The sequence below is a fragment of the Bos taurus genome, chromosome 6 (assembly GCF_002263795.3).
Source record: "Bos taurus isolate L1 Dominette 01449 registration number 42190680 breed Hereford chromosome 6, ARS-UCD2.0, whole genome shotgun sequence".
Classification (NCBI taxonomy): domain Eukaryota; kingdom Metazoa; phylum Chordata; class Mammalia; order Artiodactyla; family Bovidae; genus Bos; species Bos taurus.
Genome location: NC_037333.1, coordinates 58230860 through 58247145, shown reverse-complemented (window position 1 = coordinate 58247145; position 16286 = coordinate 58230860). Strand labels below are relative to the sequence as shown.

The 16286-nt window shown below is 43.9% G+C and overlaps 1 protein-coding gene across 5 annotated transcripts in view; it reads right to left on the bottom strand.

Moving 5' to 3' along the window:
* Positions 1–5657, bottom strand: part of KLHL5 (kelch like family member 5) — a 95817-nt gene extending 90160 nt beyond the window's left edge. For 3 of the 5 annotated variants that reach the window (XM_005207900.5, XM_059887859.1, XM_059887858.1), the window contains exon 1: positions 5324–5542. The gene's annotated coding sequence lies outside the window, so the exon portion shown is untranslated. Of the gene's footprint in view, positions 1–5323 lie in introns of all 5 variants that reach the window. The other 2 variants (XM_005207901.5, XM_024993538.2) reach the window with 2 other exon arrangements.
* Between the last annotated feature and the right edge of the window lie 10629 nt (positions 5658–16286).

Below are 16286 nucleotides of genomic sequence, written 5' to 3'. Positions count from 1 at the left end.
CTGAACCCAAGAAAACCCAATCATGTCCACAGCAACAAGACTGTTAAGAATGTCTTAAATGAGGTTGCAGATGTTCTACAATCTGAACCTAAACTCATTCCTCTTTTTGCCTTTTTTAGCCTAACATACAGCCCTGATAAATCCCACCTAATCTCATACACAGCTTTTACTCACCTTCCTCTGTTGTTACTCTTTTCTCCTGGGGATGCCCTCTTCCAGGTAACATATACCTCTCCACAGTCCATCCCTTCAGCCATCTGCTGAGGTGAAGCTATGGATGTTTTTCAACTCAAATGAACAGAGACATTGCATAGGTAAAGAATGGCAAGGAAACTCTGCTAGAAAAGCTAAGTACACAGTTTAAAGAAAAAGAATGGAAATTTATTGACAATAAAAATAGGTTACGTTGGTGGAGAAATACAGCAATAGCATGTTAAAGGGTAAAATGTCCAAGGAGACTGTCTAGACCAATTTGAAGGATAGAAAAGAATAGAAAAGCAGTCTTCCTGCATTATTAGTCATGGGAAGAAACAAGGGAGCCCTGTATTAGCATCAGAAGTAGGTGATTTATAAGCATTAGACAATTCAGTAATCTGTACCTTGGGAGAGGGAAGAGAGATGGCTGACAGTATTACAATGGAGATGGCATCTGCCAGTGTTCTGGGAGGGGATATTGTTGCTACAAGTCAGCTCCAGTTCTAACTTCTTATCCTGATTATTCTCCTGTCCCACCAGATTTGCCAGCTGATGTTAATTATGTAGTAGCACTTTCATGGACATCACAGGTTTCTTTCATCCTAAGCTATTTGAACTGCTTCTCTCTCTATTACAAAATTGTCAATTATCCTAACTTGTTATACTTTAGGGCCAACTCGATCATTTCCAGACTCTGATAGTAAATTACCTTAAGAACTAATCAAGATGTGGCACTTAGGAAAAAAGTAGTTCTTCTGAAATGGCCAAAGGCTCTAATTCGCTTCAAGTGTGTGAACTCTTAGGTTAAACGCACCCATTTAAGAGCAGAACAGAGAAAGCCAGCCAACAAAGAGGAATGAAGTGTATGTGTGGAAAGAGACACTGGCAAGAAATTATAGATATGGAGAGGAAAAGCAGCTCCAGCTCCTAACTTTCTGCTATAGATGCCAGTTGCCTCTGAGCAACTCACGTCCTGCCCTTGGATTCTTTGACAGACAGCTGTATCACTTTTCTAACAAAACACTCTTTCTGCTTTAATTAATTTTCTATAACGTCACCAAATAATCCCTATGACCAAAAAAAATGATTAGAAGCAAAGTGTAATGATGTAGATATACATAACCAAGTTTTATCATATTAGAAGATTCTATTTATGTTATTTTAAAGAGAAAAAAAGGAGAGAATTCAATTGTAGCTGTTTTCTGTTGGTATAAACTTCCCATTCAGCTTTTTACCCTCATAGGATCTCACACAGGGCCTCATACAATACCACATTTAACAAATGTTTACTGAATGGACATATAATTAAAAAATAATGAAATTCACTTGGCCAAACATTTTGTCTAATTGGGAGTTTCCAAAAGCATTTCAGTTCCAATTAATAAAAAATGTTCTTTATAATTCTCATTAGCATAATTCTATGATTACATATACACAAAGAAACGCTGTTTTCTATTCCCTAAATAGAATACTGAAAAACATGGTTTGGATTTGATTTATTCAGACTATGTTAACTCATGGAACTATAAAGTCTGCTTAGTTGTAGTCCAAAAGACCATCCCAAGATTATTCTCCTTCTCCTCTTTTTGGGTACAAGATAGAATTACATTTCCCCTCCTCCTTGAAGCTGGGTTGCAGTCATATGACTTGTTTGGCCAATGAAATGGCAGTGGAAGTTATGTGTGTCATTAAAAGTCTTTAAAAGCCAATGTGCAATTTATCACATCCTTCTCCCTGCCTAATAAATGTGGAAGCAGGTGTTAAGATGAGCCTCTGACGATCTGGGGTGCTAAATGACTACTGGAACAGAGCGCTCCTGCTGACCCTAACTGGACACTTAGCATGACTGAGAAACAATCTTTTGTTGTTTTAAACCACTAAGATATGAGGGTCTTTTTTTTTTTTTTACCAAATAAATGAAGACAATGAATACCTTTGGCCCTCAATTTATCTTCAGGATGGTAACATTTTATATAGTATTGAATCATTTCTAGCAGAGTGTCCCCAACCTCTGGGATCTAACGCCTGACGATCTGAGGCAGGGTTGATATAGTGATAATAGAAATAAAGTGCACAATAAATGTAATGTGCCTGACTTATCCTAAGACAACACCCCCTACCCCGCCCCCCCGCACGCTGCCCCATCTGTGGAAAAACTGCCTTTCATGAAACCCATCCCTGTGCCAAAAAGGATGGGGACAACTGATTTATAGAATACTTTCTTATAGAAAGTATTATCTAAGTCTCCTAAGTTATTATCCTAAGTCTCCAAATTCAAACACAAGAACTGAGCGGAGTCAAAATTTTGGACTAATCCCTCATTCTCTCAACTCTCACTACTTGCTATCTGAAACTCACAGGCCAAATATATTTGGATAGGATATTTCTTGCTGTTCAAACTCTTGCCATCTATACTCAGGAATGGAAATAATTTATAATAAAGGATTCTTGATACATTGTTTCATTTGGACTCTTAAAGCTGTTTTTCCACTACTCAGTACCTATTAGACTCTCAACATTCATTTAATGAACTGCATACTGTCATCATTCTAATCTTACAAATAAGGAAACAGATTCAGAGAGGTTCATAAACTTACTGGAAAACAACCCTGCGCATTAATGGCACAATCCCAGATTTTCTGGCTCCAAATCCCTTTCCATTATGTATCATGCTTTCCAAGATGTCTTATAGCTACAGAATTCCAGGTTTGACAGTAATAGTGCCAGTAGTGTTTGGAATAAAAAGCAAATATTAATAATGTATCTATATCCAAGAATAATTAAAATCATCCTTTAAGGGGTTCTACTTGCCTAAACCTAGTTTAATTCAAGATCCCAAGTTCCCTGAAGCACAGAACAACAGGAAGAAGTTCTAGAGATCATTTGGTCCAACAGGCAATTTGCAGAACAACTGTAAAAGAACTCTGGGGGAAACTAGCCTTTTCCTTGATGTAAAATATTTTAAAATTCTGGGCTACCTAGGTACCGCAGTGGTAAAGAACCCACCTGCCAATGCAGAAGACACAAAGAAATATTGGTTCAATCCCTGGCTCAGGAAGATCCCCTGGAGGAGGATATGGCAACCCACTCCAATATTCTTGCCTGGGAAATTCCACGGATAGAGAAGCCTGGCAGATCACAGTTCAAGGGGTCGCAAAGTGTCTGACACAACTGAGCACATACACACATTTTAAAATCCTGACTTTTATCTTTACTTTGGCTCTTAATAAATTGGTAAACCTCAGGCCCTTTGCTCTCTCATTCTTATCAAATCTCAGCTGTAAGAAATATTCACAAAGACTGCTTGAAGGATAAGCAATCCACCCACTTCTACAGGTTCAGTGGTTTTCAATTCGTGGTCCATATCAAATAAATTTGGAGAAGGTCACACAATACAGCCCCCTTTACGAAAGTAAACTAACATTAGCCAAGAAACTGAGGGGGAAAAAAAAACCCTGAAATTTGTTTAAGCCAGTTATCTCAAACTTATTTAAGCTAAAATCTTATTTCAAGAAATAAACTACTGATTTCTCATGCCTCAGAATACAGTTTGGGAAATACTATTCTAGGTAACTCTACACGTTATGAATGGATCATTATGAAAGGCTTAACGCCTTTACAGAACTTACCTTTAGAGTCTTACTATTGCTCTATACTGAAGTACATTGTTATCCAAAATTCATCAGTTTCTGTAGATACCTTAAAAATGTTGTCAACTGCATCACAACAATCTCTTTTAATTAGGCCCCATGAGAAACCATTCCTCTCGGGCCTAATTATTGGAAAATGCTGGGCTTAGGCAGAATTGGTCTGTTTTTATCTCAGAATTTGAAATACACTGAAACTTACTTTATTCCTCTCTCTCTCCTCCCCCTGGCTGCTAGCGATGTTCAGAGCCAAAACTGTGACTCGCCTCTAGTACAGGATCTCATGCACTTGGTGTTATCTTACCCTTGACTTTTTTCCCTGCTCTGCTTCAACTTTTCATTTAATTTTGTTTCACCCCACAGTACCATATGGACATTAAGTTGCTTTAAATCATTTTTGGAACTATTATACACATAAAGTTCTATTTTCTTACAATTTCATACTGATTTCTCCCTACCTGTCCCAGTACCCCGAAATATCAGTGTCACCTTTGTGTAAAAGTATTCATATAGCTTTGAGAAGCCAACAGAACATACACATTTACAATACAGTCATATTCACTATGCTTAAAACCAAAGGAGGTCATTATTGGTTTTTCAGCGGTCTAATAACCAAAAAGACTTATTAAACTTTTTTAAACGGAAGGACAATTGCCATTTATTGGGTACCAGTAACTGCTAGGCACTTAATACACAACACTTTCGTGTTTTTTTTTTTTTTTTAAAAAGCAAAGACATTGGCATATACATTATCTCTGGAAAAATGCGCAAGAAACTGGTAATACTGCTGGGTGGGGCGAGACAGCGTATCTCTTCTGTACTGTGAATTTTGTAAATGTATCATTAAAAAATTTTTTTAATGAATCGATAATAAAGACGGCAGAAATGCTTTACTCTTTAATACACCAAACTTTCTTCGTCATGTTTTGATCTCTGGGTACGACTGTGAAATGCCTAAATGAAAAAGTTTCAACCAGAACTGAAAAGACTAAATCTCTGAGAAAGTTTCAACCAGACACGCTGGTTTTTCTTGAAATAAAAGTCTCTTATTTTCCACACTCCCAGGGTGAGGCAATTACTCAGAAACGTAGCTTATGGTAGCCTGAGGGTAACGAGGGGAAAAAAAAAATCCAGAATGGTTTCCAGTTAAGTTTTATTGGTAGAAGAGTAGGGGGAGGAAGCACTGATTCTGGACAGCAGCCCACGCCGCAGCCCGCCGGCCACAAACGCCGCGTCTAGAACTTTGCATAACTCGAGAGCGGCCCAAACGCCGCTCCGGGCTGGCGACTGAGCGGCGGGAGGCCGGACCGCGGTTCGAGCCCCGGGAGGTCCCCGCCTGGCCCACCCTCCGGAGCGAGACGCCCGGGGCCGCCTCTCCGAGGGCCCGGCAGGAGGGTCGCGTGGGGGCGGGGAGCGGGCCTCGGTGCGCGGCCGACCCGCCGCGGCCCCCTCCCCGGCGCCGAGGAGGAAGTCGCACTTACCGCGTCGGGCTCCGGAGGCGGCCGGGGGTCACGGCGGGGCGGGGCGGCCAGGCGGGCGGAGGGAAAGCAGGAGGCGGGGGCCGGCGGGCCGAGGAAGAGGATGCTCGGCCCCTCGGGCGCCCCCAACCCCTTCCCGGTGGCCTCACGCCCGCCGCCGGCCGGCCCGGGGCGGGCCACTCCTCCTCCGTCAGGCGGTGCGAGGCCAGGGGGCGAGAAACTCGTCAGGCAGCGCTGGAGGGGGGCCGGCTGGCGGTTGGGGGTCGGGGGCCCGCTAGCCCAACAGTCCCGGCGCGGCGCTAGCAGCTGCCTGCCCCGCCCCCTTCCGCCAGGCTCCGCCCCCCCCCCCCCCCCCCCCCCGCCGGCCCGCTAGCCCCCGGAGACCGCCGCTGCCGCGGGGTTGGTGGTTTCCCTTCTGGTTTCTCTTCCCCCCCGGCCTGGTGCGCGCCGACGGCCTGGGCAGTCGGGGGAGAAGGAAGGGGAGCGGCGGGGTGCAGCAGGGGCCGCTTGTGGGGGAGGGGGACGTCAGGCTGGGTGGGGCTCTGGGGGAGGGGGCGGGGCGCGGAGGACCTGACAAAGATTCCGGTTGTTCCCTGCCCCTTGAAACCGGGATAAGGGAAAATTCCTGGGGGTGGAAGTTTAGGAAGAGGTCCCTCTGCAGGGCTGGAAGGCGATCAGAGAGCCGGGCTGTGTTGTTGTTGTTGGTTTTTTTTTTTGATTCCTTGGAGGACAGGACTGTATTGTCCTAAAGCTTTGGGGGAACTCACCAAGAGTTGCCTCTTTTCTCCAGACTCTCTACCCCTTCCCCATGCAACACGCTGGTAATTATTGCGCCCCATAGTGGGTTTGTGGATACGTGTCATGATAATTACGATCCTCAACTTTGGGGTCATAATCATTGTTTTCTAATGGTGGGATAATAGGAATTCCGCTGAAGTTGGTTCCTTCTTTATTCCTCTAGCCAATATATATTAATGCATGTATTTATATATATAGTGTGTGTGCGTATATGTATATATGCCAGGTGCTGAGAATTCAGTTTATTCAGCGCCTGTATCCCAACACCAATCGAAAGCGCTTCATATGGCTTAACTCAATCAGTCTTAAGCAAAGCAGCTAAGGTCCCTGCACCCACGGAGCTCATGGTGGATAAGGGAAGGAAGAGGCCCCCTTAGTTTGTCTCTAAGTGTTGTGTAAAGGAAATGTCCACTTGGTTTCTGTTTTCAAAGTAATGCGTCTGTTCATTATTTTCAGATTTAGTGCTCCTGTGATACATTGTCATCCTGTCCGTGAGGTTGCATTTCGTCAGTCCTCCCAAAATGAAATTTGCACTGAAAATCTTTAGTGTGTGTCCATAATGAAAACCCAATGCAAGCAAATGGTCCAGAAGACTGATGGGTCAAGTCAACAGCAGAACAAGTTGGCCAAATTGCGTTCGTGGCAACAGCCTGGGGTGGCTGCGAGATTTAGGGATCTATTTTTGTACACCCCCACTTGGGGAAGTGGTTAGAAAAACCAACAGAATGTAAAACACTGAGGCATTGATATGGACTGCTAGTTCAAAAGGAAGTGGATGGGCTGATTTTAAACTGTTACAATCAGGAAGAGATACTTTATAAAATCCCAGTGAGAGCTCCAACCACAAAGCACAGGATGCATTTTTTTTTTTTTTTTAATCAGCCACCTGGAAGAGACTCCCCACTTCCTCTTTGCAATCACACCTACATGCCTGGATAAAAATTACTTGAATAGCATTGTCTTTAATTACAAAAGACAGCTGTGAAACCCACAGTTTGAATTTTTGGAGTTGAATGCTATTTTTCAGCCTTCATTTATTTCTCCGTGTTAACATTTGTGCACATTCACAGCAAATGACATTGCTCTCATAGTTTTGTTTCCTCTCATCATTATTTGTTGTTCAGTTTTGGAAATTTAATTCAGTCTTTTGGGTTTATAGTGAGAAAGGCTAGAAAAGCATTACAATCAAATCAGATTACAATTGTAGTTGTAAAAAGAAAATGAATCCTAATTTAAGAAATAGGAATTCCTTCTCCTTTATTTCATACTAAATATATTGTTTGAAGTCTATCAAAATTGGGAGAGGAGTACGTCTATATTGCCTATATTATCACCCTGCTTGTTTACCTTATATGCAGAGTACATCATGGGAAATACCAGGCTGGATGAAGCACAAGCTGGAATGAAAATTGCCAGGAGAAATATCAATAACATCAGATATGCAAGTGACACCACCCTTACGGAAGAAAGCGAAGAACTAAAGAGCCTCTTGATGAAAGTGAAAGAGGAGAATGAAAAAGCTGGCTTAAAACTCAACATTCAAAAAACGAAGATCATGGCATCCAGTCCCATCACTTCATGGCAAATAGATGGGGAAAAAATGAATCAGTGAGAGACTTTATTTCCTTGGGCTCCAAAAATCATTGCAGATGGTGACTGCAGCCATGAAGTTAAAAGACGCTTGCTCCTTGGAAGAAAAGCTATGACAAACCTGGACTGCATATTTAAAAGCAGAGACAAGTTTACCAACAAAGGTCAAAGCTATGGTTTTTCCAATAGTCATGTATGGATGTGAGAGTTGGACCATAGTGAAAGCTGAGCACCAAAGAATTAATGCTTTTGAACTGTGGTGTTGGAGAAGACTCTTGAGGGTCCCTTGGACTGCAAGGAAATCAAACCAGTCAATCTTAAAGTAAATCAATCCTGAACATTCATTGGAAGGGCTGATGCTGAAGCTCCAATACTTTGGCCACCTAATGTGAAGAACTGACTCATTGGAAAAGATCCTGATGCTGGGAATGATTGAAGGCAGGAGGAGAAGGGGATGACGGAGGATGAGATGGTTGGATGGCATCACCGACTAGATGGACATGAATTTGAGTAAGCTCTGGGAGTTGGTGATGGACAGGGAGGCCTGGTGGGTTGCAGTCCATGGAGTCGCCGAGAGTCAGACATGACTGAGTGACTGAGCTGAACTGAAATCTATTCTCTTTGATTTACTAATTTTGTTTTCAGGTTATTTGTTCCACCACCCCAATGAAAGCAAATCAAATATATATCCCTTATGACCTGACATCCTGCTGTTGGCCTCAGCTGACAGCATGCTTACTCTCAGGCTGTTCCCCACAGTGGATTTCTTTTCTGCCATCACACCAAGCATTTGCCAGTGAAGTCTTTGCATGTCTCTGTTTGAAACACTCTTAGCCATACACACGACTGTCTCCCTTTTCCTTCATGTCACCTTTCCTGACTGTGTTATGTAAATTTGCAAACCATAACCTCCACTCCATCTCCTTATTTCTCACCACTTAGCACTGCTGCTGCTGCTACTGCTGCTGCTAAGTTGCTTCAGTCGTGTCTGACTCTATGCGACCCCATAGAGGGCAGCCTACCAGGCTCCCTGGTCCCTGGGATTCTCCAGGCAAGAACACTGGAGTGGGTCCACTTAGCACTACCTGACATTTATCTGTTTCTCTGCTCCCACTAGAATATAAACTTCAGGACAGCAGAACCTTGTCTTTGTAGTTCACTGTTACATTTCCAGTGTTGTCTGTCGCATAGTAGATATGTGCGTGCATGCTAAGTCACTTCAGTTGTGTCCAACTCTATGCAACCCTATGGACTATAGCCAGCCAGGCTCCTCTGTCTATGGGATTCTCCAGGCACGAATATTGGAGCCGGTTGCCATGCCCTCCTCCAGAGAATCTTCCCCACCCAGGGATCTTATGTCTCCTGCATTGGCAGGTTCTTTACCACTAGTACCACCTGGGAAGCTCCACATAGTAGTTGGTGGTGGTGGTGGTTTAGTCACCAAGTCATGTCCAACTCTTGTGACCCGTATACGTGTGAGCCTGCTAGGCTCCTCTGCCCATGGGATTTCCCAGGCAAGTATACTAGAGTGGGTTGCCATTTCCTTCTCCACATAGTAGATACTCAGCAGCTATCTTTTGAAGGAATGAATGGCTTCAGATAGGAAAGATAGGTTGTATTCCTTTTTGTAATGGCCAAAGGGCTTTCATGAAATTTATCTTGTAACTGGGGTCATCTGACTTAGACATATTAATGAGGTCTCAAATGCAGCCTGGTTTTATCGTATTTAAAATTAGAATTAGAAAATGGTAGTTTTTAACCTCTTATTCTGGCAATATACTAAGAAACAGGAGTTGAAGCATTCACAGCTAAGAATTTATGGTAAGATCTTACAACTTGGGCCATAAATGGATCCATAGAATCAGAGAGTAATAATAGATCAATAAATGCTGTCAAAGTCTTAGTATTTTTTCCCTGAGATGATATAGCAGCAATCAGAAGTGGAATAATTGAACCTAAAATGTGATTACTCTACTGATAACTTGATAAATGGTGCCAATACAATGTCCTTTGAATGCTCAAATGATTTTAGTTGAGAATAATCATGATAATAATAATAATAATCAGCCTTGGGATTTCTTTGGAGGGAATGATGCTAAAGCTGAAACTCCAGTACTTTGGCCACTTCATGCGAAGAGTTGACTCATTGGAAAAGACTCTGATGCTGGGAGGGATTGGGGGCAGGAGGAGAAGGGGACAACAGAGGATGAGATGGCTGGATGGCATCACTGACTCGATGGACGTGAGTCTGAGTGAACTCTGGGAGTTGGTGATGGACAGGGAGGCCTGGCATGATGCAATTCATGGAGTCGTGAAGAGTCAAACACGACTGAGCAACTGAACTGAACTGAACTAATCATGAGAGGGAAGGTGACAATTAATGTTTGAATTTAGTTAAGGTGTAGTACTGATAGCAAACAACTTAATCCTAGTGTATGGATGCACTTAGTAAAGAAATGGTTTTACTTTTCATTTTCTGCTCTGATTATCAGTTGTGTGGGTGGGGAGGATTAAAAGCTTAAATGTCATTTTATGTAGTATCTATGTTCAAAATCTGGATCTCACAAATGGGATTGCTTTTAGAGGCTTTAGGATTACTTTTAACAGTATTGTTGTTCTCCTTGTTTTGACATGAAACAGCCTCCTGTTTCATGAAAATACATAGTTATGTCCAACTCTATGCAACCCTATGGACTGTAGCCAGCCAGGCTCCTCTGTCCATGTGTATTTTCCAGGCAAGAATATTGGGGTGGGTTGCCATACCCTCCTCCAGGGGATCTTTCCAGTTATAAGATAAATTTCATAAAAGCCCTTTGGCCATTATGAAAAGGAATACAACCTATCTTTCCTATCTGAAGTTATTCATTCCTTCAAAGAATAGTTGCTGAGTATCTACTATGCGGGGCTTCCCAGGTGGTGCTGCTGCTGCTGCTAAGTCACTTCAGTTGTGTCCGACTCTGTGCGACCCCATAGACGGCAGCCCACCAGGCTCCCCTGTCCCTGGGATCCTCCAGGCAAGAACACTGGAGTGGGTTGCCATTTCCTTCTCCAATGCATGAAAGTGAAAAGTGAAAGTGAAGTCACTCAGTCGTGTCCGACCCTCAGCGACCCCATGGACTGCAGCCTACCAGGCTCCTCCATCCATGGGATTTTCCAGGCAAGAGTACTGGAGTGGGCTGCCATTGCCTTCTCTGCCCAGGTGGTGCTAGTGGTAAAGAATCTGTCCGCCAATGCAGGAGACATTTCCTCCTATGAAAATACACAGCTTTAAGAGGTCTGATTAGATCATACTCCTGGAAGGAGCCTTTCCAGGGTGGGAGGAACATGTGGCCAAGTAAATCCAACCCAAAGTATGTCCCCTTGAATTTTACCTCAGATTCTCATTCTGATTTCTCTTGGTTCCCCAGGGCAATTCACTCCCCCTTTTAACTTGATGCAAAAACAATGAAAGTCGCTCAGTCTTGTCTGACTCTTTGTGACCCCATGGACTATATAGTCCATGGAATTCTCCAGGCTAGAAGACTGGAGTGGGTAGCCTTTCCCTTCTCCAGGGGATCTTCCCAACCCAGGGATCAAGCCCAGGTCTCTTGCATTGTGGGTGGATTCTTTGCCAGCTGAGCCATGAGGGAAGCCCAAGAATATTGGAGTGGGTAGCTTATCCCTTTTTCAGCGGATCTTCCCAACCCAGAAATCGAACCGGGGTCTCCTGCATTGCAGGCAGATTCTTTACCAACTGAGCGTGATGCAAACACCAAAATAAAGAAAAAGTTCCCTTAGCTTTCTTTACCACAGCCAAGCCAATCTAGAATTTTCAAAATGAACTTTTAAAGACCAAATTCTAGAGGAAAGTAAATATGAAATTATTATGGAAAATATAAACAGCACCTGTAGCTCCAGGTGCTGTTTGTTCAAATGCTCTCCTATGGTTTCCATTCTTCCAGGAACAAACTTTCATCCCCTAAGGGCAGGTATAAATTTAAAGGCAATTTGCCTAGTTTCCTTCTCTCCCGGCTCTTTTTCTTTCTCCACATTGTAGAGTCATTTTGGGTCTTTTACATGAGAGGCATCAGGCTTGTCCCAGGCACGACCGCTGGACTTGTACACCTGTTCAGTTCTTACTTCCGGTCAGAGGGTGCTGGCATAGTCCCAATCCAATCCCAGGACTCTGAGGACTGACGTAGTGTGAGAGCTCCTTCTTTAGGTGGAACTCTCTTAATGGAGGAAAGGTCATTCTAAGCCCACTGTCAGGTCACTTCTTTTCGTCTTCAGAGTATTCACGTAAGAACTGTCCTTCAAGCACACCCCTCTTGGGACAGGGGTCTGGCAGTGCTGGGCAGCAGAGACAATAGAGTCAGGTGCTGACAGTCTGAGGGTTTCTCACTGGAGAGCAGCCTCCAGTGGGAAAAGCAATGCCAAGGGCGGCCCTGTGGCGAGAGATGCCCCCACCAGCCGCAGACACACAGGGACCTTCAAAGCACAAAGCCATGGTCACAATTCAGTAGAAGTGCAAACTTGGTATTGACTCCCTTCTGAGTCAGGAGGGGCTTCCAGGAGACCTCTCTGGCAGTGCCTACCAGGAAACAGACTGACAGAGAGACAAGAAGGGCCTTGTCTAAAGCTACCCAGCAAGTCAGTGGCAGGACCCAGGGGGCCCAACAGGTCTGTCCACCCGCAGTCTAGGACATATTACTGTCACAGATGGCCCTGTCAGATCCTGTCCTGAGCAGAGACCTGGCATCACCCCCAACACACGGTCTGCTCAGTCCCACCCATGGGAACACTGTGGCCCTTACCAGGCAGGCAGCAGTCCCTAGGCTCAGAGCCCGTGAGTCAGAGGGCACTGAGCCCTGTGAGGTGAGCCCTGCAACCCTGCCTGCGGCTTGTAACCATTCAGGGAGGTTAATGATCATGGAGGGGCGGGGCCAGCCCCACCTTCCAGGGTACTGTCGCTGGGGATGCCGAAATGCCATAACTGAGAAAAGGTAAATCAGTGATGAGTAAAGCCAACTTTTTACCAAAAATTAAAAACAAAAAATAAGCAAGCCTGTCTGTCCCCCTCTCCCAGCCTCCACCCCAGCAAAGCTGCTGAGGCCCGGGGAAAGAGTGTGCATTCCCTCATGCACGTATTTCCATTCCTTCATTCATAAGTAGGCCTCCGATAATCAGGCTATGCTCTGACTGGGAAAAAAAAAAAAAGGGTTTTGTAAAACAATTTAAACACTTCCTTCCCATCTCCTAAACACAAACCTCATTCTGTTCATCCCCCAGGACCCTGCTTAATAAGCTTCAGTGATTCCATTGCCTTCAAGGTAGAGTTCAAACATTTTAGAGTGGTAGTAAGAGCCTTTGTAATCTAACCCCTCTCCAGGCCTGTGTCCATTCCAAATGATTTGCAGTGTCCAGAATGTATCATTTCTTCTGTAACTGTACTTTCAAATAGCTTTCCTCCCTCTGGCAAGTCCAGCCTTTCCAATCTCTGCTTGCCTGAGTCCTTCAAGACTCAACTCAAGGGGAACTGCTCTGGCAATCACTATCCTAATCTTCCAGACTGAGCCTGTTCCTTCTTTGTGTTCCCATAATATCCTGTACGCTCCTCTATCACCACTGGTACTTAATGGGCTATGAACATTGGTTTACTCATCTGCCTCCCTGACTAGCTGAGAGGTCTATGATGACAGGCACTTATATATATTTGTTGAATGAATGAATAGTTTTAAAAACACCCCTTGCCTATGAAGCCTTGAGAAATAGCAACTTAGTAGAGCAAGACCATTTCTACCTATTAGCATTACAACGTATATGGATAGGCTTCCCTTGTAGCTCAGATGGTAAAGGGTCTGCTTGCAATGCAGGAGACACGGGTTCAATCCCTGGGTCGGGAAGATCCTCTGGAGAAGGGAATGGCAACCTACTCCGGCATTCTTACCTGGAGAATTGCATGGAGAGAGGCACCATAGGGTTGCAAGAATCAGACATGACTGAGTGACTAACACTTTCACTCAGTACTATATAAATGTTTGCTATTATTATTACTGTTATTAATTCCAAGACCCAAGGCTCTAAACCCACATCTGTGATGACAGGCACTTATAAATATTTGTTAAATGAATGAATGGAGGGATTAAAAAAAGCACCCCTTCCCTATGAAGCCTTGAGAAACAGCAACTTATTAGAGCAAGGCCATTTCTACCTATTAGCATTATAATATATATGGATGGAAACTTTCCTCTAATTTATAGTGTTACACTACCAGTTTCATAAAACTTTAGAAGATTCTTAATTTAGGAGTCTATAAACTTATAAGGAAAGGGAGTGAACACAAAGTACTGGTATGTATTTTCATGCAAGGAAAAAAAAATTCTTCCAGCATCTTAATATACTTGTTTTGCATTTTAAAAATGAAAGTTGCAATACTACTAACTGATGTTGATTTCTTGTGAGTTAAAAAATATTCCGGGATCTTCATATTTGAAATATTATTTCTGGGTTCACCACCTAACAGACGGGAAGCACTCATTTGGCTTCCATCTTAATGGTCTCAGAGAACAAGTTTACAACCACTATGCAGGGTTAAGCATTTAGGTTTGGCACGGTGCTGATGGTTTGCTTATAGAATATTCATGCAGTAGCACTCACCAGATGTGACGAAAAGGCCTACAGCATAGAAGACACTGTGCTTGCTACTTGTTATGGGAGAGAGTTTTACGGAAAGATGATTCAGACAGATATGTAAACTGAAAAGTCCTTATCAATCATTGTGCCTCTACTTCCTCCTCCATTTCATCTTTTCTATAGCACACATCCCTTTGTTCACACCTGCATTCTAAATTCAGTGACTACACTTAGCACAGAATACTTGAGGAAAGGTTCTGGCTAACAAGCAGCTGACCTGAGATACAAAAACAGTGAGTGACTAGAAGGTGGCTCACACGGTACACATTCGAAGACAGTCTCAGATTTACCGGTCTCAGCAAGACAAAGAGGGAAGAAAACAAACATCTCATTCTCCTTCGCCCTGTCCCCAAGAAAATCAAGACATAGTGTTACTTACAGATTACATGTATCAAGAGACAGCAAAGCACAATGGAAACATTCTTCGTGATGTTAGAATAGAAAAACCTTTGACTCTTTAGGAAATAGAGTAAAATCAATCGCTCAGCATCTGAAAGTATTAGGTGCAGTAGGTACAGTCTCAGAAAAAAAAGAATAGGCTGCAACGAGAGGGCGTTTCAATTTCAAATTATGCATGCATTTCGTTCTTCTCCCCTCCATTTCCAAGAAAATCAAGAACTAGTATTAATTAGATTTAGAAGAGCTCTCCAATCGCAGCCAGTTTTTTTCTTTCTTTTTTATTATCAGAGTCTGGACCCATTGGATCTAAAACTTTCAGACTCTCAGCAATTGATTTTTCTCTGTTACCTGAAGAGTCAAAGCTTGTTCTATGCTAGAATGGTGAAAAATGTTTCAGTTGTGATTTCTGTCCCTTGATGCATGTCGTTAACATGGTGATACATTTCAAGGTCAGATTAGGTGCCAGAAGCTGTTCCCAGAGGCTGAGACACTACAGTGTTCCCTCGAATCCATTCCAGGGTGGCTTTCCCTCTGGCTTCCCTCTCTCACTGTACTATCTGGGCAGACAAGCCTGCCTCCTCTTCCTTTCAAGGAAAGTGGCCCCAACAGGGTCCTTCCCACACAGGCTGCTATCTCACTGCAGTGGGTTTTGTTAGTGAAAACAGACAAAACTTTTCCTGACACAGGTAATGGAGTGGGGCCAGTGTAGGGAAAGTAGCCATGTGCAGACTGGGCACGTGAAGCCTGACACCTCTACGGAGGCCCGTGGGTGAAGACCTCAGGTGCACTCTGCCCAGTCTCCAGCATTCTAAACACAATGGTGGCGGATCAAACCGGATGTCCCCCAGAGGGGAGGTGAACAAAGAAAAGGCAGCTCAGTGAACCGCAGCGTGTGGTCTGAGCAATGCTGAGCATCTTCTCTGGTTCTCTGAGGGGGCGGATGTATGTCCCAGGTTGGCCGGGCTGTGCTGGCTGCTAACGGGCGACTCCTGTGTGTCCACGTGGCCTTGAGTTTCTTTGCAACAACCTCGCCACAGCCACTGAAGGTTAACAAGGCAAGAAAGGGCAGTGCTGTGGTCTCCCATCAGCCTGATCTGAGGCTTGCTCTCATTCTCTAAGTTCAGGTTCTGACCCATACTCCCAGCCCCAGGAATATCCCAGCATGTTTCTCAATAATCTTTGTTTCTAAAGCAGTGAAAAGGCTATGTGGAGAGAGGGAGAGAGAGAGATAATTATGTTTACTGAGTTACAATTTACATAAAGTAAAATCTACCCTTTTCGGTGTACAGTTCTAGAGTTTTTGCATACGGTTATATAAGTGCCACCGTTATCAAGATAATATTTCCATCACCCTAAAAACTCCATCTTGTGCCTTTGTAGTCAACCCCTCCTCTGCCACCAGCCTCTGGCAACCACTGGCCTGTTTTCTGTTCCTGCACTTTTGCTTTTCCTTGCTGCTGCTGCTAAGTCGCTTCAGTCGTGTCCAACCCTGTGTGACCCCCACAGA